This window comes from Canis lupus, chromosome 18, assembly GCF_003254725.2.
Source record: "Canis lupus dingo isolate Sandy chromosome 18, ASM325472v2, whole genome shotgun sequence".
NCBI lineage: Eukaryota > Metazoa > Chordata > Mammalia > Carnivora > Canidae > Canis > Canis lupus.
In genome coordinates, this window is record NC_064260.1 from 48463332 (window position 1) to 48490196 (window position 26865).

General features: G+C 50.4%; 1 long non-coding RNA gene across 1 annotated transcript; it reads left to right on the forward strand.

Moving 5' to 3' along the window:
• The first annotated feature begins 1713 nt into the window (after positions 1-1713).
• Positions 1714-21686, forward strand: LOC112663182 (uncharacterized). Its single transcript, XR_003139035.1, has 3 exons — positions 1714-1855; positions 18541-18674; positions 20951-21686. It is a non-coding gene; the product is annotated as an uncharacterized LOC112663182 (long non-coding RNA).
• The last annotated feature ends 5179 nt before the right edge of the window (positions 21687-26865 follow it).

The window sequence follows — 26865 nt, forward strand, 5'->3', positions numbered from 1 at the left end:
CCACGAGGAACTGCCAAACGGCAAACATACGGGTTATTAATTTTTATAAAACGATGATGTTTATTTGTAAAACCGAACGGCAAAAAGACAGACAAAGAAGGTAAGGGAGAAATGCTAATATAACCCGAGCTATTTTTTTTTTTTTTTAGCTGACTTTAAGGCAGGACAGAAGTCTGGAAAAGATAAAGCCTCAAGTTCAAATGTATAGAGCTTACTTTTCGTTTGCATCAAAGCAAACCAAACACTGAGAAGGTCTAGAAGCAGAGCTAACAGACTCAATTGATCCTTTTTTCCCCCTGACCGACTGCTGGGGACCGTGGATGCCTCGGCCTCTTAAGTAGCGCGCCGAACAGCAGGCCGATTGTGCCGCAGGGCCAGCGCTGCCCCAGGTAGCCGATAACTTCCCGTGTTGAAATGATGACTTGGGAGATTTCATCGTGATATCCCTGCACGGCAGGAAATATCACCTTACAGACCTGCCATTTCTTAAAGTAATCGGTGAGAATGCCATTAAAGTCCATGTCTTAATTAAGCCGAGCATTAGCCAAGGAATTGAAGGCATCCGAAGGCTTAGCCCTCCTGTGGGATCCGGTTTCACGGGGCGGCCGTGTGCGGAGGGCTGGGAGCTCCGAGGGGGACATCCCAGCGGCCGCGGCCAGGCCGCCCAAGCCCAGCCCGGGAGGGCCGCTCCGGAGCCAGTGGGAGGTGCAAGGTGAGCTGGAACCCAAAATGCTCTGGCCTTTAATCCGATTCTTGGCAGCCAGTCAGCTGCCCTTGCGCCCTGCACCGACGTGCGGGGCCAGGCTGTGGGGAGGGTGCTGTGGGTGTGGCGCCTCCGACTGACCAGGTTCCCCTGTCACGGAGCCTACACAGAGGGAAACTGAGGCCAAGCGGAGCCCGCCATATCCCCATAGAGCTAGGGAGCCATGTGTCAGGGATTCCACCCACCTGGCTGCCCCTCTACGAAGCCAAGACGGCCAGGAAGACCTGGAGGCCCCCTGGGGCAGGCCTGGCTTCTGCTTCCCACTTCTAGGCTAGGCCTTGGGCTTAAATGCTTCTGTTCTCAGTTTTCTTTTTTTTTTTATTTTTTTTATTTTTTTTAATTTTTATTTATTTATGATAGCCACAGAGAGAGAGAGAGAGAGAGAGAGAGGCAGAGACATAGGCAGAGGGAGAGGGAGAAGCAGGCTCCATGCACCGGGAGCCCGACGTGGGATTCGATCCCGGGTCTCCAGGTTCGCACCCTGGGCCAAAGGCAGGCGCCAAACCGCTGCGCCACCCAGGGATCCCATGTTCTCAGTTTTCATCTCTGGAAAATGGGATGGATTCCCTGGTGCCCACGTGGAGTGAGCCTGCGTGTTGCTAATAAATGGGGATAAAATGTAACTTCAGTGTATGCACCGTCCTTCCAGAGCGGGTCAGGACCAAGAGGAATGGGTAGGAAAGCTTTGTGAATACCCGAATCCTGGTGCACCTGCAAGTGGTGATCGTTTTTAAAACAAGGGCACCTGCCTTGGTCTGCTTGGGCCGCGGGCGCAAACAGCACATGTTCTGATGGCCTGGAGGCTGGCGGAGTTTGCTCTCTGGTTAGGACCTGCTTTCTGGCTTGCAGGGGACACTTCCTCACTGTGTCCTCACAGAGGAGAGGGGGAGGGGAGGGGGAGAGGTCTCTGTCCCTCTCCTTATAAGGCCGCAGTCCTGTGTGATCAGGACCCCACCCTTACGACCTCATCTGACCTTAACCACCTCCCTAAAGCCCCGTCTCCAAATTCAGCCACAATGGGTTAGCACTTCAGTGTATGAGTTTTGGGAGGACACAACCCAAGCCTCGTGGACTTGCCATGTGTTCTGTGAGGTAAAAAGGGGATCGGGCTCCCTTTGGCCTTAAGGTAAAACAATGTGGAGCTGACTGTCTACGCAGCAGACCACCTTTCCTTCCTCCTCTTACCCACCTCCTTGCGCTTCCTGTAACCTCTCTCTTCATTATTGGGGAGGAGGGCAGCACAGGTGCACACAGGTGGGGTGTGAGGCTACCTGCCTGGGCCCTGGGGCCTGCATGGCCCATTCTTCCTGGGCCCAGAGCCGCTGTAGGAATGCACCTGCTCCCAACTGCGCAGACAGGGCAGGGGATGAGAGCAGACACCCAGGGTCCTTGCAGCCCACCCGCGGCAGCCCCGTCTTGTGACGGTGAACCCAAGGCTTGGAAACTGTGAGGAGGGCTGGGAGGGAGCGGCACCCTCACCCCCGAGTTCTGGTTTGTCCTGTTTCTCCTGCACGGAGAGGCCAGGGACACCTCGCGGACTCTGTTTCTTCTCCAACTCTTTTTCTGCTCTGATGCTGCATGTCCCCTTCTCTCGCTTTCCTGGGGCCGCTGTCACAAATCGCCACAAAATAAGGGCCTGACAACAGCAGAGATGTATTCTCTCACAGTGCTGGAGGCCAGCGGTCTGATTTCACCATCACTGGGACTCAGGGGGTCGGCAGGGCCACTGGCCTTCCAGAAGGTTCTCAGAACCCTTTCCTGCTTCTTCTGGGCCCAGTGGCAGCCATCATCCCTCAGCTTGTGCATCAATTCTCCTCCTGCTCCCCTCTCAAGAGGACCCCTGTGGTTACATTTAGGGTCTGCATAATCCAGGATGATCTTCCCACATCCAGCTCCCCAACATAATCACATCTGCAAAGTGCCTTTTCCTTCTAAGGTAACATTTATAGGTTCCAGGAGTGAGGACCGACCTGAAGTCTCCGGGTGACCACCCTTCACCTACCACCTGCCCACAGGTGACCGCCCTTCACCTACCACCTGCCCCCAGGTGACCGCCCTTCACCTACCACCTGCCCCCAGGTGACTGCCTTTCACCTACCACCTGCCCACAGGAGGTGCTTAAGCAGGACTCCCTGTGAGAAGGGAAGCTGCTGCCTTGGTCCCTTCCCGTGTCACCTCCTCTGCGTCTCCTGCCTCATTCATCCTTCCTGGGCATCATGACCTGTCAGGACAAGCCCTCAGCAGCCCACATTTCCTCCATTGCTGCCCAGGTGAAGGGGGTTTCTTGCTGGCCAGCCTCGCCATGCCGCAGGCAGCAGATAGGAGCACAGACAGTCCAGGTACTGCTCCCCGTGGTGCTCTGGCCATCCTGGTTCAGGTGTCGGGCTCTGGCTCCCCACCCCTGATGTAAGCTGGTGGCACATTCCTGCCCACTCATGCCTGGGACCCTGGGCTGTGCACTTGACCTTGCCAGAGGCCCCTATACCTCCATACTTCACCCCTTGATCCTGAGCTTGGAAGCTTGCAGCATGTAGGTAGTTATCCACCACCACATAACAAATCACCTTGCAGACTTAGCGCCGTCAGGCAAGAATAAGCACCCATTATCACACTGAGTGAGGCATTTGGGAGCAGCTCGGGGTGAATGGCCCCAGTTCAGGACCCTCATGAGCTTGGGGTTGAGGTATTGGGCGATGCCGTCTGAAGGCTCGAGAGGGCCCGGAGGGTAGGCCTCCAAAATAGTGTCCTCACAAGGCCTCAGCTCCTTACCATGTGGACCTCTCCACGGGGCCACTTGAGTGTCCTCACAACACGGTGGCCAGCTTTCCCCAGAGCGCAATTCTGAGAAGTCCAGCCCCTAAGTCACACGCTGGTGTCACCACACTCTTAATCAGCACGAGAGGGGTCTGCAAAGGACAAGTGAAAAGGAGGAGATGCGTTGGGAGCCATATTGGGGGCTGGCTGTCACCCGGCCTCTCCACCACACTGAGCCTGCCTTCTTTCCTCAGACAAGAGGAGACCAGCTCCTTGGTCCCCTTCCTCCTTAGCGAGACCACACAGCCTCAGACCAAGGCCACACTGAGCATGGCTGGTCCCGAAGGACTCTGCCAGTCACAGCTCTCTGGGTGGAGAGGCGATGCCCTACCATTCCACCTTCCTGGATTTGGTGCAGGGGGTCATCTGAGGGTGTTAACCAGGTGGGGGCAGGTGTCTTCCTTAAGCCCCACCTGTGTGGCCTCTACTTTCTTTCTTGTGGCAGGGCCAAAACCAGGGGGACAAATGTCCCCTGTGAACACTTCACCAGCTGCTGGTGGCCTCTGGGGAATGACCCCCTCCAGAGCTTCCCAGGCTCAAGGCCGTGGCTGATGGCTGCAGCTTCCCAACCCGCCCCTTGTTCCCCAGCCTAATGCAGGAGCCAGAGGCTGTGCTGCATCGAGTGTCTGGAGAAGAAGCTTAAAGAGGGTGTCCAGTGCCTTCTATGTAGGCTGGGAGAGGAGCAGAGGCCCCAGGAGGGACCCCAGCAGCAAGCAGGAGGCTCCTCTGCGTAGAAGCCCCTGTGGGGTCGGGGCCGGGGGAGAGCAGGGGAAGGGGCTGCTTTGGAGGCCACGGTCTTTCCCGTGGTCACCCTCCCCCCTTCCGCGCATCTGCACACTGCCCGTCTGTGTCTCCATCGCACTTGGGAGCCTGGGTGGCCCTCACCTGGGCTCTCCAGGAGGCCCCTCACCCCCACCCCGGGGCAGGTTTGAAGGAAGATGTGAGGCTGCATTCGTCTGGGTTTGTCTAAAGCTTCCTCACGGTTCTGAGGTGGAGCCACATTTGCGACGCGCTAGGCCAGGCACAGGCAGCGGTTCTTTAAAAAATTTTTTTTTTAAATTTTTATTTATTTATGATAGTCACAGAGAGAGAGAGAGAGAGGCAGAGACACAGGCAGAGGGAGAAGCAGGCTCCATGCACCGGGAGCCCGACGTGGGATTCGATCCCGGGTCTCCAGGATCGCGCTCTGGGCCAAAGGCAGGCGCCAAAGGCAGCGGTTCTTAAACCAGGACCCCGGACAGCACATGCGGACCCCGGCAGGGGTGGGTCTTTGGGGCGAGGGTGCAGGGCCCCCGTCTTGAGAGTCCAGTTGAGGCAACCGACGGCCTGTTGACGCCCAGCGTGGTTAAGAGGCCACGGAGGCCAGTCGAGCCCCCCCAGCATGCGGGTGGTGCCCGGGCAGGGCCCCCGCAAACCGCCCCCACCAAGCACCCTCGCCTCCGCACGTGCCGGGAGGGGAAATCATTTAGCCAGATTTAGCACTTGCCTGGGTTCTGGGCGTTCTGTCGGTGGCATGGAGAAGGCCGCGGCGGGAGGGGTGGGGGCAGGCGGGGATCGTCTGAATTCATTTAGAGCTGCCAGAACGTGATTCAAAGCAAAAATGGCTTCAATGGGTCTATAAAAAGAACACCCAAATCCTCTTAGACAGACAAAAAAGCATTTTGATGATTTCAGTATAAATGAATCTGGAACATAAGGATTAAATTTCTCCGAAAATACTTGAGAATCTAAAATGGTGCAAGGAAGGAAAACGATGGTGAAGAACATGACTGCTTTTGGAGAATTTTTCAGGGAAAACGTGGCTTGTCACAGCGCCCGGAAGCAGGTCCTTTTGTTTGCCAGTGTCAGGCTAACGAGACAGTGGCTCGCGGGAGGGTCTTCCTTCTCTCGCGGAGCAGGGCCACCCTAGTGACCCCATTTTGCCTCAGTTGCCTCTTTCCAGACCCAACTACAGCTGGGGGGCTTTGGGGGTCAGGACCTCAAGGTATGAATTTTGGGGGGACATGGTACAGCCCATGACGATTGCCATCAGGGTGTTTGCTGGGGTCAGCCCGATGACCAGCAGCATTTCTCCTGCTTTTCCAATCCCAAGAGCATGTCACAATCTTATGACAATCAGTGGCTTAATTGAACACATATCTCAGAGGGGAAAAGATATTTTGGTGTTACTGCTGTGATAAGGGGGTGGGGGACACTGGCGGTGACTCCGAGCCCACCCACCAGAGCAAGAAGTGACATTGGGACAGGACGTTGGCACGGTGTGTCTCCCCATGCATCGTTTTGTGAGATGTTTACCTTCAAGTGGTACATGTTACCTACGGGGTGGGGTTCTGTTGATCCGTTTTGTATTTTTGTCAAAATGCAAAGGCCTTTTCCTTCGTGTGGCTCTGAAAGAGCTCTTCCCTGTTTTCCCCCAATCTTTCGTGATTTGTTTCTTTTCTTTTCTCATCTGGTCCCTTGGTCCACCTGGGATTTATGGGAGCATGTTCAGGGAGCTCTCCCAACACCGTTTGTTGGTCATGTTCTCCCCATTGACCTGAGGACCCTTCCATGCTCCGCGTCTACCTGGGCCTCCTGGGCTGTGTCTCTGGGCAGCCTGTGTACCCCTCACTGTTTTAGTGACCGATGCTTTGTGATCTGTTTTACTACCTGCCAAGATAATGCCTCTCTTTGACTCTCTTCATTTTCAAGGTCCTCCTGGCCGTCTTGTGCATTTTTCTGCACGGAGGTTAGCACTGCCTTGTCTGGTCAGAGAAAAAGACCTGCTCGTGTTTGCAATGGAGTTAAGAAACTGTCATAAATCTATTTAGGGAGAGTGACTTCTAGAATCTGGCCTACCTTTCCCATTGTCTTCTGTCCTTCAATAGTTTTTTACGATTTTTCCATATAGGCCTAAAAAATTCTTGTTATGCTTTTTCCTCATATTTTATCTTTTTAAAAAATTAGCTGAAAATCAAGTGTTCTCTTCCAAGATAGCTCTGGGGTGTGTGTGTAGGGAAGCTATTTTTTAAAAATATAGTTGGTCCTTTGCTCATGTGTTTTATTGTTTAGAATGGCTTCTCAATGGATTTTCTAGGAATAAAAGCATATCATCTGCAAAGAGTAAGACTTTGTCTCCTTTTTGACTACCATACTTCTAATATCTTTTAAACTAAATTTGCTAGTAATTCTGGAACAATGCAGAGGATATTCTTAAGAGTTTCCCTGTTGAGCACGGGGCTGGCCGGGATGGATATATTTTGTCATATTAGAGACACTTCCATCTATTCTTACTTTGTTGAGGGTGTTATCAGGATATTGTCAAATGCCTTTCCAACTGTGGAAACAATCCTTTGATTTCTCCCACTAGGTCAATTAATACGATCAATTATGTTAACGTATTTCCTAGTATTGTACCTGGCCTGGTCCTTTAATATGCTTCTAAATTGTTATATTTTATTTTGGATTTTCCCCATGATATTTATAAAAGATATTTATCTAACCCTTCAGCAAATTTTGGTTTATGAAAACAATTTGAGAGTTTTCTTTCTCGTTCTTTGCTCCACAGAGTTTTAAACAGCACTGGGATGAAAGGTTTAGGAGGTGTGTTCCCTGTAAAAGCATATGGGTTTGGTGTTTTTCTTTGGGTGGGGGAGTTTATGTAATTTGCTTTTAAAAATAATGCTCTAGTGAAAATCCTTTTATGTCTGTCTTTATACACTTAATGAAAGTTCTTAGCTTAGATTAATTTCTCAATGTGTAATTGCTGTCAAAGAGGATTAAAGTTTGACTAATAGGGCCACACAGATCCTAACTCTCCTGTGAAGGCTAGAAAGGTTGATGCTTCCACCAATAACCAGTGATGCCAGGTATTGCCAACCTCTTTTGTCTTTGCCAATTTGGTAGACAAAACAAAAACAAATCCCTTATATTATTTCAATTTTTGTTGCTTTAACTAATAATAAAGTTGGGTGCCGTTTCATATATTTACTGGTAATTACATCTTTTTGTTTTTTGATGAATTGTCTGCTCCTGTCTTTTTTACATTTTCTCATGGCATTCCTTCTTTTCTCATTGATTTTTAAGAGCTCTTTATGTATTAGAGATCCTTAACCATCCCATGGAATATGTTATCCTAGGTCTGCCTGAGTCCTCCTGGTGAATGGCTTTTGTTATAAAAATTGTGTAGTGAGTCTGTGGTATCTAAGTTTACTCTACTGGGCAGTGGCCAAAGTGTGGGTGAGTCAGTCTTGGGTCATGTGGAGAACTTGAACTAGTAGATTGAACATCCAGAACTAACTTGAGGAACTTGACTCAACTATTCTGTATCCAGTTCCAATAAGCTCTTAGAGCACTGGGGAAAAAAACCCCAAAAACAAACATGCCAGTAGCTGGAAAACTCCCATTGATCGGAAACATACCACAGATAACGTGTAATTCTGGTCACCAAAATGCATTTCCTGAGGAGGGTTAGAAGCATGAGTCTGTGCCTAGGTCACAGCTCTAAAAAGGGAAAGGAGCCATATGCAAATTTTAAAAGTCAAAATTCAGCCAGGTTTTCTATGAGATTATGTTTACTGATGTGCTATAGATTTCTGGAGAAAACCATAAAGACACGGTTGAGATGCAAGAGAAGTTTCATGGCATTCTCTGCTGGCTCTCACCCCAGGGTGTGGCCAGGAATTCTGATGGGTTCCAGCTCCTGGCTGATAACCTCAGGGGGCAGGGGTGGAGGGGGAACTATCTATAAGGCATCTATCATAAACAGCTTTTTAAAGTGAAGCAAACCAGCCGTGACTATTTCAGACCCATCCCTTTGGAAGCTACATCTTTTGCCTCAGACTTCAGTTCCAGCCCATGTGTCCCAGCAGGAGGAAACGCAGTGATGAGCCAAAAGGACAGGTGAAAAATGTCAGGTAACACTATGTGGGGAGAGCATGGCTCTGTCCCCCAGCCCCTGTGACAGACAACACTTTATGCTTTAGGCATCGACCCTGTGTCAGGCACTGTCCAAGGCCCTGGGGAGACAGAGGTGTAGAGGGTAATGAGCACACAGTCACAGTGATGACAAAAGCGAACATTCCTTTCCTGGTACTGGCTCTGTGGGGAAGCATGCTACAAGCACTCTCAAGAAGGAGGCAGGTGCTATGGACACCCCAATTTGTGGATGAGTAAAGGAGGCATGGAGAGATCAAGCCCACACCCATGTTCCATGCCACACTGCCTCCCACATCATCCAGCCCTAGGGCAATCCTCCCAGGGCTGAGCACAGTGATGCTGTGGAGAACATGAATCAGTGGCTTAGGGCACCTGCTACTATGGGGACAGGCAGTGAGGCTCTCGGAGGCAGAGTGATGGAGCCTGCCTGAGGCTGTCAGAGAAGACTGGGTCCTAAAGGATGAACTGGATTTTGGCAGGAAGAGGAGGAAGGACATAGAAAGAGGGTGGGCCTTCCAGGTGATGGGCCAGCCTGCAGGAAGGAGCAGAGCCATTGAAAGGACAAATGACATCCAGGGCTGGTGAGGAGGGCCAGTGGGTCTAATGAAGTTGACCTCAGGGGACAGTCTGCAGAGGCTGGGGGCTGCTCTGTGAGGGGTCTCTCAGGGCTACCTTAAGGAGTTTGGCCTCCGTGTCTCAGCAGTGAGAAACACTGCAGTTAATTGAGCAGAGAGAAGCTTGATTAGATTCATGATTTAAAAAGCTCATGACGATTGTAGCCAGGAGGGAAAAACCAGGGGGGCACTCAGTGTTCTCCACATAGCTCACCATCTAGGACCACATTTGGAAAAGTCTGGGAAAGGTGGAGTTATAGGTGCAAAGTGACACCCTGACCAGCCCAAGGAAGTACATGTTTGCTGAATGAATAGGTTTAGAGGCCGAATTGTCATGCTGGCTACAGATGTGGGGCTGACTGACGCAGGCTCCAGGGTTCAGTACTAACAAAAGTTGGCTGTTAGACACCTGTGTAGCCCAGTTCTGTCAACAAGGAATGCTACCGAGGGTCTCATCTGTCTAATGACATTGGATTTTTGTATGGGAATGTGATTTTTAAGGCTAAAATCTGCTGTCATGATTATCAGAGTATTTGCTGCAAGGAAAGGTTTATCACTGTTAGACTGAGAACAGATGATGTCTTGTGTGTCTAGGTAAAACCATCTGCCATAAGTTTGCTTCATGGCTCCTTTTTGCCTCGTTCGCCACCATCATTTTATGTCTGCGGGTTTATGTTAAAATTACAAGGTGCTTAATGCGTGACTCAGAAGAACCAAACTTTACATGGGACATGATAGCATGAGTTGGTGGGGGATGAGTTAGCTAACCGGTTCAGGTAACAACCAGAGCTAATTCTCTTCCAAGCTAATTCTCTAGTAAAGCACCTCCAGGGACATTGAAAAGATGAAGATGTATGACCCCACAGCGAGCAATGAGTGATGGCCTATATCAAAACTGAAGAAAAACAAACAAAAATGCACCCAGCAGATTCTAGGTAAAGTTCTAGGATTCTAGGTAAAGTTCTGCCCAAGGAAACTGGGGATCAGATTGGAATTGAGCACTTAGCTTGCTTTCCTGTTGGGATCTTAGAAAGGAAACCCAACCAGCAAGACTGATTTGCCCAATTGTTTAAAAACATGTCAACTGGACAAATCTCACTTTGTTCAGGGATTTTAAAAGCAAGCAAACAGGGGCAACTGGATGGCTCAGTCGGTTGAGCATCTGCCTTTGGTCTGGGACATGATCTCAGCATTTTGGGATCAAGCCCCGAATCAGGCTCCTTGCTCATCAGGGAGTCTGCTTCTCTCTTTCCTCCCCACTTGTGTTCTCTCTCTCTCTCTCCTTCTCTCTCTCTCTCTCTCTCAAATAAATAAATAAAATCTTTTTTTTAAAAAAGCAAGCTAACAAACAAGCAACAAAGAACAAACTCACTGATGTGGGACAAGACAGGACAAGTGGGGTAGTATCTAAAATATGAAGACTCCTGAAAATGATCTACTGCAGAATTCAGAGGGGAGAAAAATCAGGGAACTGATCGGCAGGAGATAATGGCCAACTACCAGATGGAGCTCTATAAAATGTCCATATCTATAATTCCCAAACTGCTGACTATAGGCAATTTCATCAGATTCAACTTCGTATAGATTCTACACACCAAGACAGAAACACGATGGATGACAAGAGGCACACGCACACAATAATCGAACAAGGAAACAAATAAGACCGAATATCTCCCTTATAATAATAAACATAAATAAAATAGATTCTTTTGTTAGGAAGACTCTAAAATTGAACAAAAGAGTTCAAATATGCACCATTTCTTTTCAAAAGGTAAAAAAATGATAAATGAATATATTCACCTATTCATGCAGATTTTACTAGAAAATGCAAGTAAAAATAAACAGGAGTCACAATAATAATATTGGCTCAAGTAAAATTCGACAGCCAAAGCACAAGCAGAACAAAGAAGGCAATTTTATTTTGATAAATAGTACAAGTCACCGAGCCTTTTGGTGATAATTATTGCCTTAAAATATGTAATGTAAAATTGTTAGAAATGTAAGGATGGAAACCCACCAAGGCCCACCAGCTCTTTTCCATATTTGGAACCTCCAAGACTCTGAAAGACAGAACTTCATCAGCCCTATGCCCGTTAGGCAGCCAAACTGGATCTGAATTGATGGGAGGTTGTTACAGTGCTGTGTCACTTAGTGCTAATGTTTGTGCATTTCACTGAAAAGAGGTATCTTCTGTGGGAGTTTTAGGTAAAATACCATATGCTACCTTTCTCAAAACTAAAAAATTCTGAATTCTGAATCATTGTCTACTAGTGGATGAAGTTTGTGGGCCTATAATAAGGAAATCTATTAAATAGGCAAAAAATAGAGCATACAATATAATTATAATTAAACATTTTTTAGGTGTGTGTGAGTGTACAGGCATATCCACAAGCTGATTCTATAGCCTACAAATAGGGAATGAACATTTTTATGGCTCTTATGTCATATTTACATAAGTCACATGCTATGATTACAAAGCAATACAACCAGAAATTTATAACCCAACCATGTGGTCTTAAAAAACACTCTTCTGATTTTACTCACAAAAAGAATTAAAAAATAAAAATGAAACAGTCAAAATTAGGGCAAAGCAGAAGTAAAAACTGAAATTGCAGACATATTGACGTTTGCGGGATGAGGTCAAGACTGCTTTCTGAGACAGATTAAATGCTTTCATTATTAAGGTACAAAGAGGGAAGCAACGAAGAGTGGGTGTTGGGTGTGGCCACAGAGCAGATGATATATAGTTCTCAAAAAGGCTATGTAGGACACACTGCTGAGAAGTCACTTGTGCTCAATGGGTGCTCGGGAGATGCCTGTTGCTGCCTAGAAAAATGGGAATGACCCAGTGATTGAATGAAGACAAGGTTGACAATCTGAGAAAACAAATACCTAGAGGAGAAGTTGAAAAGTTATCAGAGAAATGTCCTCCAAAAAGACTGAGTTCCATCAAACCCGCCAGTAATCCCACATCTCCGCACAATTTAGACTACTCTTCCCAATGAAAATAAAGATGGACAGTCTTCCTATTTGCACAAAGCAAAACTACAGATATACCTAAATTATAAATATAGATTATTTGTAAAGTAAGATTTCAAATATAATAATGACAAATCAGTTCCAATCAAATTTTTTAAAAAAGATTTTATCTATTTATTCACAAGAGACAGAGAGAGAGAGAGGCAGAGGGAGAAGCAGGCTCCATGCAGGGAGCCCGATGTGAGACTCGATCCCGGGACCCCAGGCCAAAGGCAGATGCTAAACCACTGAGCCACCCAGGTGTCCCTCTAACCAAATTTTTAAAAGCAGATAGCATACATAATCGGGCAGGTTTATTGAAAGAAGGTGGGGCTCCATATTAGGAAATCTGCTAACATAATTCTCCACATTACTAGGTCAAAAGGAGGAAAAATCTATAATCATCTGGATAATTTCCAGCAGCTGCCTTTATACTCAATGACTGAGCACTAGACACATTTCCATTTAAATATGGGACAGGGGAGAATGCTTCGTTATTGCTGTTACTCATCAATATTATTCCAAAAGTCCCCACAGAGGGTAGTTTTGGTAAGACTATATATATATATAAAACATGATTTTCTACAAATCAGGAAACATTCACAAAAAAATGAGTGTAGGAGAATTCAGAAGGTAGCTAGTTAAAAACTAATTATACAAAAATGAACAGCTTTCTTATATGCCGGTAATAGCTCAGTAGGAACTATCATAACAAGTACAGACCTTACGCACGATGGCAACCCAGTTTGTAAAATCTCGAGTAATAAATTAAACAAGGACTGTGCAGAAAGAACGCTATAAAAGAAGAGAACTATAAAACTTTACTGAGGAACATAAAAGAAGATTGGAGTAACAGACCACTTTTTTATTAATGGACAGAATATCCATGACTTCAAAGATGTCAAGTGTCTGCCCAAATAATCTATGTGTTTAACACAAGTCAAATAAAACCCCACTAGGATTTTTGGAAGAAGCTGACAAAGAGAATTTAAAAGCTATCCAGAAACCTAAATGTTCGAGAAATGTGAAGGAAGCCTTAATGAAAGCTTTTACAGTATGGAGGTAGAGATAGTGTATGGATGGTACAGTAATGGGAACAGACTTACAAATTAATGGGATGAAAAAGAAAATTCATCAACACGCCCCCAATAGGTTGAATATAGTTTGTGTGTCAAATCAATAGGGAGTATATGGGAAAAATATAAACATAGATCCACACTCATCCCTTACACCAAAATAAATTCCAGATGGCTAAAAAATGATTAAATGAAAAAGCAAAGAAACAAAAACCCCAACCATGAAGACAGTATAGGAAAGTGGAGGTGAATACATAAAGGAATCTTGGAGGGAGACCACTTTTCCTAATTGACAGTACAGAGGTCCTTTCCTCGATGGAAAGATGAGTAGCTACTTTCCTGTCCCCTCAGTCTGGTGTTCACTGTACCCTGGTCCGGATCCGTTTTCCTGATCTACTCCGTAGGTATCGTTCATCTCGTTGCAGCGGGCAGTTTATGGAATATGGAACAATAATTGCTGCCTCCCTGCAGGCTGTCAGCCTCGTGAAGGCGGGGCGTCCAAAGGGGGCCGTGCAGGCCTCCCCACCAACGCAGGGGCTGGGAGGCAGCAGGCACTCAACAAAAATTTAGTTAAATGATTAAGTTAAAAAAAAAAACACTATGTAAGCTCAATCACAATTGATTACAACTAATCATAATTCACAATACAGACACGAATAATAAAGTAGTTTATACAACATGATGTCCCCCCACCTTTTTAAGAAGGCTCCACACCCAGCATGGAGCCTAATGTGGGGCTTAAACTCACAACCTTGAGATTCACAGCTGAGCTGAGATCAGGAGTCAGGAGCTCAGTCGATTGAGCTACCCAGGCACCCCCAACATGATAACCTTTTAAAACATTGAAAACACGTTGGTGCATCCTCAGAAATAAGCCTGCAATCGCATGCAAGAGTTGGTGAGAGTGGTGCATTCTTTTCTCTATTCTCTAACTGTTCTAGAGTCCAAATACATTGGTTTTGTAGGAAGAAACTTTTCTTTTCTTTTTTAGCTAAAAATAAAAGCCAGTATGCAATGGAGCTGGAACGCATATGTCCAGGGCAATACATGTGACCCTTTTTCCACACAGTGGGGTCACTTCCACACTGTGACCTCTTTTCCATCTCTCCTTACTCGTCACCAAGCATGGCTGAAGCCAGCTGACGTCTTGTGCTCACACTGCCAACGGCACCTTTCCAGCTCACCGTGAACGGTGGTTGGGTGGTCAGTGCTCCCCAGACTAGTGCTGATTCGGGAACTTCAATCAGTAGAGCATTAACACCACGTCTGTCGTGCTGAGCCCGGTGACAGGGAACTAGTCCTGCCACAGTGGGTGCTGGGCCCTCTTCCTGATGGAGACAGTTTCTCCTCCCAGCTGCCCACCAGGTGACGCGACTGTTCGTCCACTGCTTTGCAAGCACCAGCAAACAGATTCCAGCCAGCCAACTGGTCTCCCATGGATGGAGGGTGTTACTGTTCACAATCTTTTCCGAAGTCTAAATCAACTCCAGTACAGTGAAGTCTACGGTCCCGCTTGCGACGACCTCTGGCTTTTACAATCTGCCATTTTTAGGAGTGCTCCTTGTCTTAAATTCTCTACTTATACCCCAAAAAACATTTAAAAATAATGAGAAGGGAAGACATTTTGTAAAAAAGCTTTGTGTTGTTTCATCTCTGGTGCCAGTCTGAAACCCGGCTCTCCAAAGTGGTTAAACCACCGTGACTTAAGTATACCTAAAGTCTGTTTTTAATGGGAAGAAAAACAAACGAAGTGAGTTCTGTGTAATCAGGTGAAGCAGTGAAATATTCTGAAGGGACATTTAACTATATCTCTGTATCACCTGTACCCCCCAGATTCACACTCAAGTTGTTCGAAACCTCTCAGCAATGTGTCTTGGCGTCCTGGGACACGAACCAGCAGAAATGTGCTTTCTCAGGCTGATGGAGAGGAGAAGGCTGAAATCAAGGTGTGGGCAGGGCTGTGTTCTTTCTGGAGGCTCTGGGGAGGGTCCTTCCTGCTTCTTCCAGCTTCTGGGGCTCCACTGCTCCCAGCCTGGGCCTGCACGTCCCTCCACCCCCAGCACCTTCTCCGACTCCATGGCCTTCTTCCTTGTGAGTTTCTCTTCTTGTAAGGACATCAGTCACCGGATCAGGGTCCACTCAACTGCAGCATGATGTCATCTGAACTTATTACATCTGCAAAGGGCCTGTTTCCAAATAAGGTCCCGTTCACAGGAACCCGTGGGTAGAACTTGATCTTTTTGTGGGGCACCGTTTAACTCACAACCCCATCTAAACAACAAACAACTTATTTGCTTGCTTTCTTCACACCTAGGAAGTTTGGTTATTGTTGCGTGATGGGTCATAGGTTGTTACTGAAGCCACAGCCTTCCTCTGGGGAGGCCTTAACAAAAGGAATGGTTTTGTAGGGTGTCCAGCAGTCCCGAGATCTCACAACTGCATGAAAATGGGAATCTGATGGTCAGGGAGCAGTAGATCCAGGATAGAGTGATTCCCAGGTGTGATGACATCCTTTCCTTCATGTCTGGGAGTAGGAGCCCTGGAGAGGCTGCCCAGGGCCAGGCCTATCTTGGTTAAAGGTGACCCACCTCCAGGGGCCCAGAGATCATGCTGAGGTTCCAGCCAGTGCCGAGGGCACCTGTTATGAATACAAGGCTTGGGAGCTGGGTCTGAGTGTCTGAGATGGGGTCAAAGCAGCCTCAGGGAGTGGACACTCTACCCAAGACCTTGAATGACCCACGAGGGACAGGGGGCAGGTTAAGATCCAGGGCTGAGAAGGGCAACCGATGATGCTTCCATAGGGCCTCTCACACCTGGAGCAAATTTCACAGGACATCCACCTGATTAGAAAACACTATTAGAATCATCACCAGCATATCATTAGTGTATCATTAGCATGTCATTAGAATCCACACGATTAGAATGTTTCAGATATTACTAACTATAGAATAACATGATTAAAAAAATAAAAGTATAACAATTTATTTGACCAAACGAGTCTTTGCAAGTCCCTTTTCTTATCCCACAAGACAGTTCTTTTACGGGCCTGATGATCCCAAATGGATGGCGATGGTCCTCCCTTTCCCCAAAGGGGAAAAGATTAAAGGAGGGTTACCTTTTGATGAGCTTGACTCTATGAGCTTCTGGGGATAGAGGTGGAATTTAACACACCTACCTCCTTTATTATTGGCCTCATTGCAGACACACAAGCACGCACATACACATATTTAAAATTACACATGACGTAAGATGTCTTTTTTAAAAAAGATTTTATTTATTCATGAGAGACACACAGAGAGAGGCAGAGATCTAGGCAGAGGAAGAAGCAGGCTCCCCACTGGGAGCCTGATGCGGGACTCGATCCCAGGACCCTGGGATCATGACCTGAGCCAAAGGCAGATGCTTAACCACCGAGCTACCCAGTTGCCCTGATATGTCTTGAAGCATAAATACATGGTTCTTTCTTGGGATCACATCTGATGACATGTTCTGTTGCAATTCCTTCTGTGTTTTCCAGAGCATGTCCCCCTCCCCTCTCTAGATGGACGGCTCCCACTGGCCCCTGGAGGGGCCATTGCCACCAATGTGGGACAGGCGCTTTATCACCCCTTTTGTGGGGCTGGAACATGAGGCCGGTCCCAGGGGAAGTTCTAAACACTTGCTAAATGCCCTTGCTTCTCTTGAGGGCAACTTTCATAGGCCTGGAGGGTCACTGGAGACCCGGCTTATGTTTGCTAGTGAGGTTTTTCAGATAGGAAAGAAATAGTTTGACGACATGTCATAAAAATCCAAAATAAGCATCTTATGCAGCAGAGAAGTTTGTTTCTTTTCCTCCTAAAAGAAGCCTGGAGGTGAGCAGGCTGTGGCTGCTACGGGGCTTCGCCAGAAACCCTGTTCCTTCTTGGGTCCATCTGCTCGACCAGCCTAGCACACAGTTTCCCCGCCTCAGAGACACCTCGTGGTCCGCAACAGCTGCAGGAGCTCAGCCATCCCATGCAAGTTCTGGGCTGCGGAGAGAGGAAGGGAGGAGGGCGCACGTCCCAGCTGAGCCAGCTCCCTTTAAGGAGTGTCCCTGGAATCCCACCCAGCCCTTCTTGGAGATTCTTCCAGAAGGATTAGCAAATGACGGAACCTGGGTGGGCAGCTGAGAGCCTTGCTCTGGTGCTTCTTCAGACTCTGCTGCTTGGCTGAGTTAATCATGACAAGAGTTGAATCTCACTAAAGAGGATATAAAGATGGCAAATAAACGTGTGGAAAGATGCGCCACGATGCTGGCAAGGACGGGCAGCCCTGGGAAGTCTCGCTCCCTGCGGGCAGGATGGCAAGGTGGTGCAGCCACTTTGGATAAGCGAGTGGTGGTCCAACCAGACAATGGGATAGGACTCAGCGCCAAAACAAACAAACAAACAACAAACAAACAACAAACAAACTCTCAAGCTACGAAAAGACATGGGGGAAACTTAAATGTGTCTCTGTGTCTTACTAATGAAGCCAATCTGAAGGGTTACAGACTGTGTGATTCCAACCATAGGACATTCTGGAAAAGGCAAACCTAGGGAGATAGTGGAAAGAGGAGAGGCTGCCAGAGTTAGGGGTAGGGAGAGATGAACGGGTGGAGCATGGAGGATTTGGGGGCGGTGAAACTGCTCTGTAGGGTTCTGTGGTGGTGGACATACTGCATTATATATATATCCTAACTATAGAACGTGCAACCTTGAGGGTGGACCCCGGGTGATGATGTAGAGTCTATGTAGGGTCACTATCGTGCCAGCTGCAGGTTACCAGGCCAGGTGAGCACCCCACTCTGATCAAAAACAAGGTGTGGTCATAAAGTCACAGGGGTTCCTAGTGTGGCCGACCAATTCTAAGAGGGGCTCAGGCTGTTCTGAGCCACGCCTGGCATCGAGAGGCCTTGAAAGGACTTCTCTGCGAGTTTCAGTGAATTTGACCCTGGGCAGTGTCGTTCCTGTGGCTCTGAGCCTTATTCTCCGTGACCTGTGTCTTGAGACTGCAATTGTCACAGCCAGTGGGAGGAGCAGGCAGAGATTGATCGGGCCGCTGGGGCTCAGCCTCTATGCCAGCGAGCCGACCCGGGGCACTGGGGGCAGCCCAGGCCTGGTGGGGGACAGAGTCGAGCCACTGCGACTGGCCACCGCACTGGCCCAAGTGCCCGGGCCTGAGGCCTGCTCAGCCTGCACCTGCCACTTGCCGGGCATTCCGGCCCGCAGGGGGGAAGGGCAGCAGACAGAGGCCCCATCCTGGGCCCTCAGGACCAGCTGGAGGGTGTTTGTAGCTGGAGGGGTCCCTGGAGCCCTTCTGCCCAGGCCTTCCTTTGCAGATGAGGTTCCTCGTGGGTGACCAGCCCCGGAGAGGCAGCTGTTCAGCCCGTCCTCGGGGGTTGGCCACTGCCCCCCAGTGCCTCCCATGCAGGCCTGGGGCCACCGGTGAGGCAAAGCCACGCCGTATGCAAAGGTAAGTGACCTTTTCTGCCTCCTGGATGCCTACAGGCCTGGCCTGAGACCCAGCACCGCGTGAGTCAGTAGCTCCTGCCCACTAGCACCTGGGGCGCGCTCGTGAATTCCTGCCCTCTCCCTCTGGCCTGAGAACCCTCGGGGCGGTGCTGGAGTCCAGCCCACATGCCTCGGGGACCTTCCGGCGGCGAGGGGATGAGTGTGGAGCCGAGGCAGGCTGGGGAGGGACGGACAGACAGGCGGACGGACAGACGGGCAGACGGAGAGGTTGGAAGGAGAGCGAAGTTTTCAGACTTTGGATGAGAAAGCACTGAACCCTGGCCCCCACCAGGCAGTGGGTTTGGAGGTGGCACCTCCACTGTCCCCATGTCCAGCCCTCCAGGGGCTACAGACACACGCAAAGCCCTGTCCCCGATCTTACCTGGCTTTCCCTCTGCCTGAGGTCACATAAAGATATGCAGAGCAATGAACAGACGGTGCACCCCATCTCGTGATGACACCCCCAGGGACAACAGCAAAGGCCCCTGGGTGGAGAGGAAAGACCCCGAGCTGGCAGAGGAGGCCCCGGGCTCTTACCCTCTCTCTGGAGTCGAGGTCAGTGGGAACATCCCAACATGATTTCCTCGCTCCAGCCTTCGAATTGCCAGGATCCTTTGCCTCTTTCCAAGCACCGCTAAATCCACAGGCCTTGTTTCCAGCGCCCATGTTCTCCCCAGGGTGCCCGGGGAGGACGTCCCCCCAACCACGACCCTCAGGGCCGCTGGGCAATGCGGGCGCATCCCATGCACTCTGCCTGCGAGCAGCCCTGACCCGGACAGCGCAGGTGACACCACGTGCCAAAGGCGGTAGGAAACATATGGATCGTTTTTCTCCCTTCCTCCAAGTGCAAATGCCAGCAGTCGGGACCCAGAGCCTTGCAGCCCGGCCCTGCTCACAGAGAGCTGGCTCGTGGCCTGGTGAAGGCACAGTGTTCAGAGGCCAAAAGACGAGATTCGAACCTTTGTTTGATGTCAGAGTAGCTGGTGGAACCGCAAAGGAAAACCTCGGGTTTGTCACAAAGGTCCCTCCTGGCTGGAGGCCCTGGCTGGGGAGCTCATTGAACACCAGGCCCTTTCTGCCTCCTTCCGAATTAATCACACAAAAGGATAGACCCCATAAGTGCCCCCCCGCCCCCCCACCTGTGAAAGCTGCAGGGGTGGTGATGGCCAAGTCGGTTACAACAATTAGGTTCAAGAGCAGACCGCATATCCAGTACCCAAGTACCCAGGTCAGCCCCCAGGGTTTTCACTGACTTTGAGGTAAAACTCAAACCCTAGAGCCTGATGCCCACCCTTACCTCCACCCCTGAGCTCCAGCTCTGGCACATTCTGGGCCCCTAAATAAGCTAGACCGCCTTGCCTCCTTGCCTCTGCTTCCCTTCACAACTGGACCAAGTTCTACTTTCTGAGAATCCCCCGAGCTGTCACCTCCAGGAAGCCCTCCCGGATCCACCTCAGGCACTATCCAGACTGCCCTCAGTGGTGACATGTGGCATCCCAGTGTATCCCCAGTAGGACTTTCCATGCAGTCCTCTGGTTGTCCTCATTTCTTGGCCCTGCTCACCTGGCCAGGCTGCAGTGGAGCAGAGAGGCGGGCACCCTGGGCATGGCTGACCTGAGCAGTTTTGGAGATGGCTCATGGCATCAGAGCCCCTTGGAGGTTTCTGGCATAGTGATCACCACTTTTCCTGTGCCCCTCACCCTGGGCCACATGTACACACAAGTGTGTGCACATACACAATGTACCTTTGGGAGGAGGGGCCACCAGGCCATGCTCTGGGGGAGGGAGGACAGCGTGTGCAAGGGCCCTGAGGTGGGGCTGGGCCTGGCCAGCCAGGAGGAGGTTGGAGCCCAGCAGGTCTCAGATGGGACAAGCTGGTGTTGGTCCCAGTGGACAGGCCTGACTTGGAGGATGTGGGGATGTGTGTGAGGCTGTGGCAATGCTGCTGGCCCAGGTCCCTTTTATGGAGGGGTCGCCTGCCCCCCCCCCCCAGTTGCTTGAGTCTCGGTTGCCAGTGGTTCAGGGCTGCCCCTTCTGCTGATGCCACCCCGCCCAGGAAACTGTGTCTCCCCCACCTCAGGGGGCAGCCCACACCAACGACTGACTGACAGGGTGTCCAAAAGGCTGCCCCATTCTCAGAGACAACTCGGCAGTGTGGTCTGTGCCAGGTGTCCCGGCACCACGTCCTCACTCCCCTCCCTCCCTCCCTCCCTCCCTCCCTCCCTCCCTCCCTCCCAGGCTTCCTCCTCAATAAACCTCTTGCACCAGAATCCCTTCTTCAAGCTCTGCATCTGGAGAACAGGAGAGCCCAAATGACGGAAAACCCACGGGGCTTTAACCAGCCCACTGCCAACCTCCCACGTGGACCGGCCCTCAGGATACAGAGTCTGATGTGAGAAGCAGCCAGGCTGTGTCATTAGAAAAGAATGACTTCACAAGTTGGAAACAATGTACACGTCCATCACCTGGTGAACGGACAACACGGATGACCCTTGGAAACACCGCTGAGTGAAAGAAGCCCCTCCCAGGAGACCTCGTGCTGTGTGATTCCCTTCATGCAAAACATCCGGAAAGGTGAACCCATAGAGACAGCACAGCGATTAACCGCTGCTTGGGAGGTGGCAGGGGTGGGGTTCGAGGGGAACCAGCCGCAAGCGGGCGTGAGATGTTCACGGAGCGGCGGGAGTGGCACAACGTGGTAAACTTACTAAAGCATCATTAAATTGTATCCTTGAAACTGGTGAATTATGTAATATGGAAAATTTACCCCAGTGAAGTTGTTTACAGCCTCTCCGATGGAGGCAGGACTTTCTGGACGTGAGTCTGTGGACGAGACCACCAACATTCCCATTTTTAAAATTTTCCTCGGTGAGAGTCAGGTAAAATCCTTAGCATCAAATATCTGGTTTGCAAAAGCATTATGAGGTTTGGGGGATTAATCAGGCAAAATAAAAGGTGCTTGTTTTTTGTTGCTTCCTTGGCTCAGACCTGTGGTCAATGCTCTGGATACAATCAAGAACCTGTTTCCATCACTCGTGAGCACAGATCCTTGTGGGAATATGGTCTTGTTTTGTTTTTAAAGACTTTATTTATTTATTTATTTATTTATTTATTTATTTATTTGATAGAGAGAGAGCAAGCGCACAAGCAGGATGAGCTGCAGAGGGAGAAGGAGAGGAAGGTTCCCCGCTGAGCAGGGACCCTGATGCAGGAACTGATTCCAGGACCCTGAGATCATGACCTGAGCCAAAGGCAGATGCTTAGCAGACTGAAATCACTCAGGAGACCCGGAATGTTGTTGTTGTTGTTGTTTTAAAAGATGACCAAAGCGAGCAATTCCCAGACCGTCTTTCTCTGCAGCAGTGTTTCTCAGACCACTTGAGTCATATGAAAAGTCATATGAAAAACTTGGTAGAAATGCAGATTCCCGGCCCCCGGCACAGACTCTGTATTAGAACCTCAAGGATGGGCCCTGGAGTCTGCATTTTCAGAGCTCCCTGTGGAATTTTCGGCTCCAGCGAAGTCTGAGAGCTGATTATAGGGACAGGAACTTTGGCCTAGCTTTGCAAAATCAGCCCGGCTGTGGCTGTTGGGGACAGACTGCAGGGACAGCCCTCAGCTTGCCAGGTTCCACTGAAATAACGACTTCATTATCCCAGAAACACACTTGAATAGAAATATTTTCCATGCTCCCCACCCATGTGAGTGGTCAGATAGTTCACAGTGACCGACAGGTGCTATTTCAGAAGACCCAGGCTGACAACCCCGGGGAGGAGACCTGGATCAGAGTAGAGGCTGTGCTCACACTGGGTGGGGCTCCCACATTCCAGGCTTGGGGGTCCTCAGGGGGATGGAAAGCCGCTGTGCCGCCTGCAGAACCATGAACGTATGGACCAGGGAGCCTGGAGCGCTGCTTCTGCAGACCATCTACAGTCACTGCTCAGCTGGTTATAAGGTGAAAACGACTCGTCCACCAGCTCTTTGGCCCGTAGACTTGAAAATGAGCACTCCTATAGGGTCTGTGCAAACAAGTCTGTGACACCAACAGTGCCACACTTACGCTTACAGGCTACCTGAGGTCTGGTCTTGAAGGAATGGTCACAGGAGCTCCTGTTTTTCCAGAAGCCGCAGTGAGAGTCTCATGAGGAAAGGGAAAGCACACAGGCCTCCTGGTCATCCTGGGATTTAGTGAGCGATGGGTGGGGTGTCCTTCCTGGATAAAAGGCTGACAGGTTATTTTGGAGGCAAGGAGGGGCAGGGAGGTTGTTCTTTTCCCCTGGTAAGGGGCAGACACTGCAAGGTGAAAGGGTAGCCTTTATTTTATTTTATTTTTAAAGATTTTATTTATTTATTCATGAGAGACACAGAAAGAGAGGCAGAGACACAGGCAGAGGGAGAAGGAGGCTCCCTGCGGGGAGCCCGATGCGGGACTCAATCCCAGGACCCCGGGTCATGCAAGTGTGGTTCCCTGGGGTGGCCCTTCTAGCCTGCCTCCTGTGGGGCCGAGAGCACTAACTGGGGACACTTGGTTCCTGCCAGTCCCATACACCAAGGGACATGACAGGCCATCGGTGAGGCTCCTCCACACCAGCTCTGGCCAGCACGTAGCTGCGCCAAACATGCGTCCACACTGCCTGGAAAGCTTGTCACATGGGTGAGTTTCTGCAAGATGTGTCAGCTGGCTGGGGCATCATCCTCTGGCTGTAGCAACAAATGACAAATGACCAGAAATTCTCACATCGAGTTGTCAGCGGGGCCGTACTCCCTCCGGAGTTTCTAGACAAGGACCCTTCCTTGCCTCTTCTGGCTCTTGGGAGCTCCTGGGGGCTGCTGGCAGTCCTTGGAATTCCTGTCTTGTAGCTGCGTCCCTCCGTTCTCTGTCTGCACATGGCGTGTGTCTGCGTGTCTGCACCCCAACGTCCCCCTGCTGATTGGGACGCCAGTCTTCGGGTTAGGGTCCACCCTAATCCAGCATGAGCTCCTCTCAACTTGATTGCATCTGCCGAGACTCTGCCCCAGATAAGGTCACATTTGCAGGCCACAGGGATTAGGATTTCCACAGAACATCTTGGGGAACACAGTTCAACCACAGCAGTCCGGGGGGGTGGGGGAGGTCATCTACAGGTTGCAGACAAGGAGCCAAGGTGCGGAAAGGCTAGGTGGGGCCGCGTGTCCCTAGGGTTGGCCGGTGGCTGGGCTGGCGCCCCTGGCTGCCCTGTGCGTGTGCTCCCCACTCCGACTACGAATCTGTCTGCAGGTGCTCGGTGGGGGCAGGAAAGCCTTACCCCATGGCCCAGAGCTGACAGATGTTGGTATCAGAAGGCTTCAGCTCTCTCTCTCCAGGCTTCCAGAACCTGAAATGAGCAGCACGTATTGTCTATCTGTTGGGCTGTTAGCCAGTCTAGCGACCAAGCCCCATGGTTCTCGTCCCCTGCGTTTGTCTCGGAAGGTCCCTTGGAGTGAGGGGTGTCCTGGGGGAACGTGCCAGCCCTGTGCCAAGCACTGTAGGCCCTGGAGCAGGGGTCTAGGGTGGGGGCATCCCTCCCCTCGAGTAGCTTGTGACAGCTCCTGAAGACAAGACCCACAGACACACTGAGGGACGTTAGCCAGCACCAGGCGTCATGCCGTAGGTACAGCTGCTGTCCGGGTTCAGCAGAGGCCCGGAGGCTGGGGCCACGGAGGAAGGGTCCTGGAGGGAAGCCCTGGCAGACAGGTGGGCCCAAGGGAAAGGACTGCCTGAGTGGAGAAAGCAGAGGAGGAGGGACAGGGATCCCAGGAAAGTTCTGGATGGAGAGGCGGTGGGGATTCATGTTGGTGGAGCGTGGACAGGAGAGGAGCCCGTAACACCCTCCGCCTGCCTCTTACACAGGCTCCGCTCTGTCCACAAGTCTCTGGTTGTTTGTCCGCGTGTCCTTGCTAGACTCTGAGTTCCACGTGGACACTGCGCCTCACCTCTGCAGCACCTGTATGGTGCCGCTGCAGTGAACCCACTCTTTCTTCTCCGTCCAGGAGAGGCTGGCATGGGCCACACGGCATCATCAGGGACCCAGGCACTTCCTCCTCAGGTATTCATTCGTTCACCCAACACGTATTTCCTGCATTCCTGCTGTGTGCTGGACAGACGGCATTTGCTAAGGCTTGGCAAGCTCGCACACGGCGTGTGGGGGACAGAGAGCAGTCGAGGTGACTCCAGGGTCTGCACCTGAGCCAACAGAGAAAAGATGCTGCTACTCTCTGAGTTGGAGGAGACTCTGTGGGAAGAACAGATCTGAGGGGGCTAGAAGCTTCTCAGATGCTTTATATGTGAGAGGTACATCCATGGGACATGCAGGGGGGCCACTGGCCAGGCAGGAGGGAAGGCGGGCTGGGATGCAGGTGGAAAGTGGGAGCCCTTGGCTACTCGGTAGTGCGCAAAGCAATCTCGGAGTCAACGTGTCCTCAGGATTAAAGATGTGACTGTCCCTCCCTGTTGGGTCCCTACTCCAGGGAAGAAGAGGTAAGGACCAAGGCTGAGGGGCACTCCAGAAGGTTCCGTCCTTTTCCAAAGCTTTTCTGGGAATCCCAACTAATGGCTTCCGCCTTGTTGCTTTGGTCAGAAGTAGCTCCATGGCCACTGGAAGCAAGAGAGTCAGGAAAGTGCACATTTGTGGTTGCTCCCACGGGGAAAAATCGGGAAAGGGGCCAGGACAAGGCCTTGGAAAGGCAGCCAGCTCACAGGTCTGCCTTTTTGGGATGAGGATGGAAGGATGCAGGAAAACCTGAGAGGAGATGCTTGCAGGAAGCCTGGAGGGCGGCAGTATGGGTCTTGTTGGACAATTAAAGCACAGAAGTGCTCTAACTCCTTGACCGCCACAGGAATTAGGATTATGAGCCCTCAGAAGCAGGGGTTTCAGCCTGGGTGCTGCAGACATTTGGGCCGAACGAAGATTCTTCGTGGCTGGGCTGTCCCGGGCATGTAGTCTGCGGCAGCATCCTTGGCCCCCACCAGCTAGATGCCAAAGCGACACCTCTCCAATGCTGGCAAAAATGCCTCCAGGTATTTCCAGATCTCCTCCGTGGGGCGAAGTCCCCCTGAAGGATCAGAAGGAATGAACCAAATTTCGTGTTACTCAGTCATTTACTGAGAGTTTTCACACCTGTCCCTCCCTGTTGGACCCTGGGCATAGTGAAGTGAGTGCAGCCATCCATTCAGCTCCAGACGTCCTGGAAAGATTTTTCCAAATGCAAACACACACACACACACACACGCACACACACACGCACACACGCACACACACGCACACACATATGCACGCAGGTGCACCCGAGCACACTTACATACACAGTGTATCATGTACGCTCACACATATATCAATCCCTGGTGTTCAAATGCAGCCTGGTTTTCTCTTGTCGGAGTCTCTGGGTCACTCTTGGCCAGTGTGCAGACCCCTCTACCATCAGACACCGGGGCCATGTGGGAAAATTTCAGCAAGGGGACCTGAGCTCACTGTCCCAAGTCAAGTGTGTCAGCAACAGGGCTGTTCACCCACTGGGCCACTCTTTCTGGGGTGTATTTGTGACTTGGTGACCAGCTGGGACCCATGATGGCCGAGGAGAGGTGGTTATGTGATCCGCCACAAGGACACAGGGCCTCTGCTGGGGCAACAGGCTGCAATCCAAGCACACTGACCAGCCCTCGAGGAAAGGGTGGAGGAAACCCCTAAACAGACAGGGACAGGTGGACATTCTTGGCACTGCCAAAGGTAGCACTGGCCCTGTGGTGCCTGGGGACAGGGGGTGGATGAGGGCAGCTAGAAGTGACTCTCCCAGGCCACAGTACTGGGTCTGGGCTGTGGACTCAAGGGCCTGAGCACTACCCCTGGTGGGCCACACGGGTGGCCTCGGAACTTTTTGTTTTTAAAAAACTGACAGTAGTCAAAGCATCTGATTCATCAAATTATACACATGCATGAATTGGATAAAGTTAGAAAACTTTTAAATATTTTCCAAAAGCAATCAAAACACAACTGATAACAAATAATCCCTATTTGTCTCAAAAAATCAGAAAATGAGGGATCCCTGGGTGGCTCAGTGGTTTAGCATCTGTCTTCAGCTCAGGGCGTGATCCTGCATCCCGGGATCGAGTCCCACTTCAGGCTCCCTGCATGAAGCCT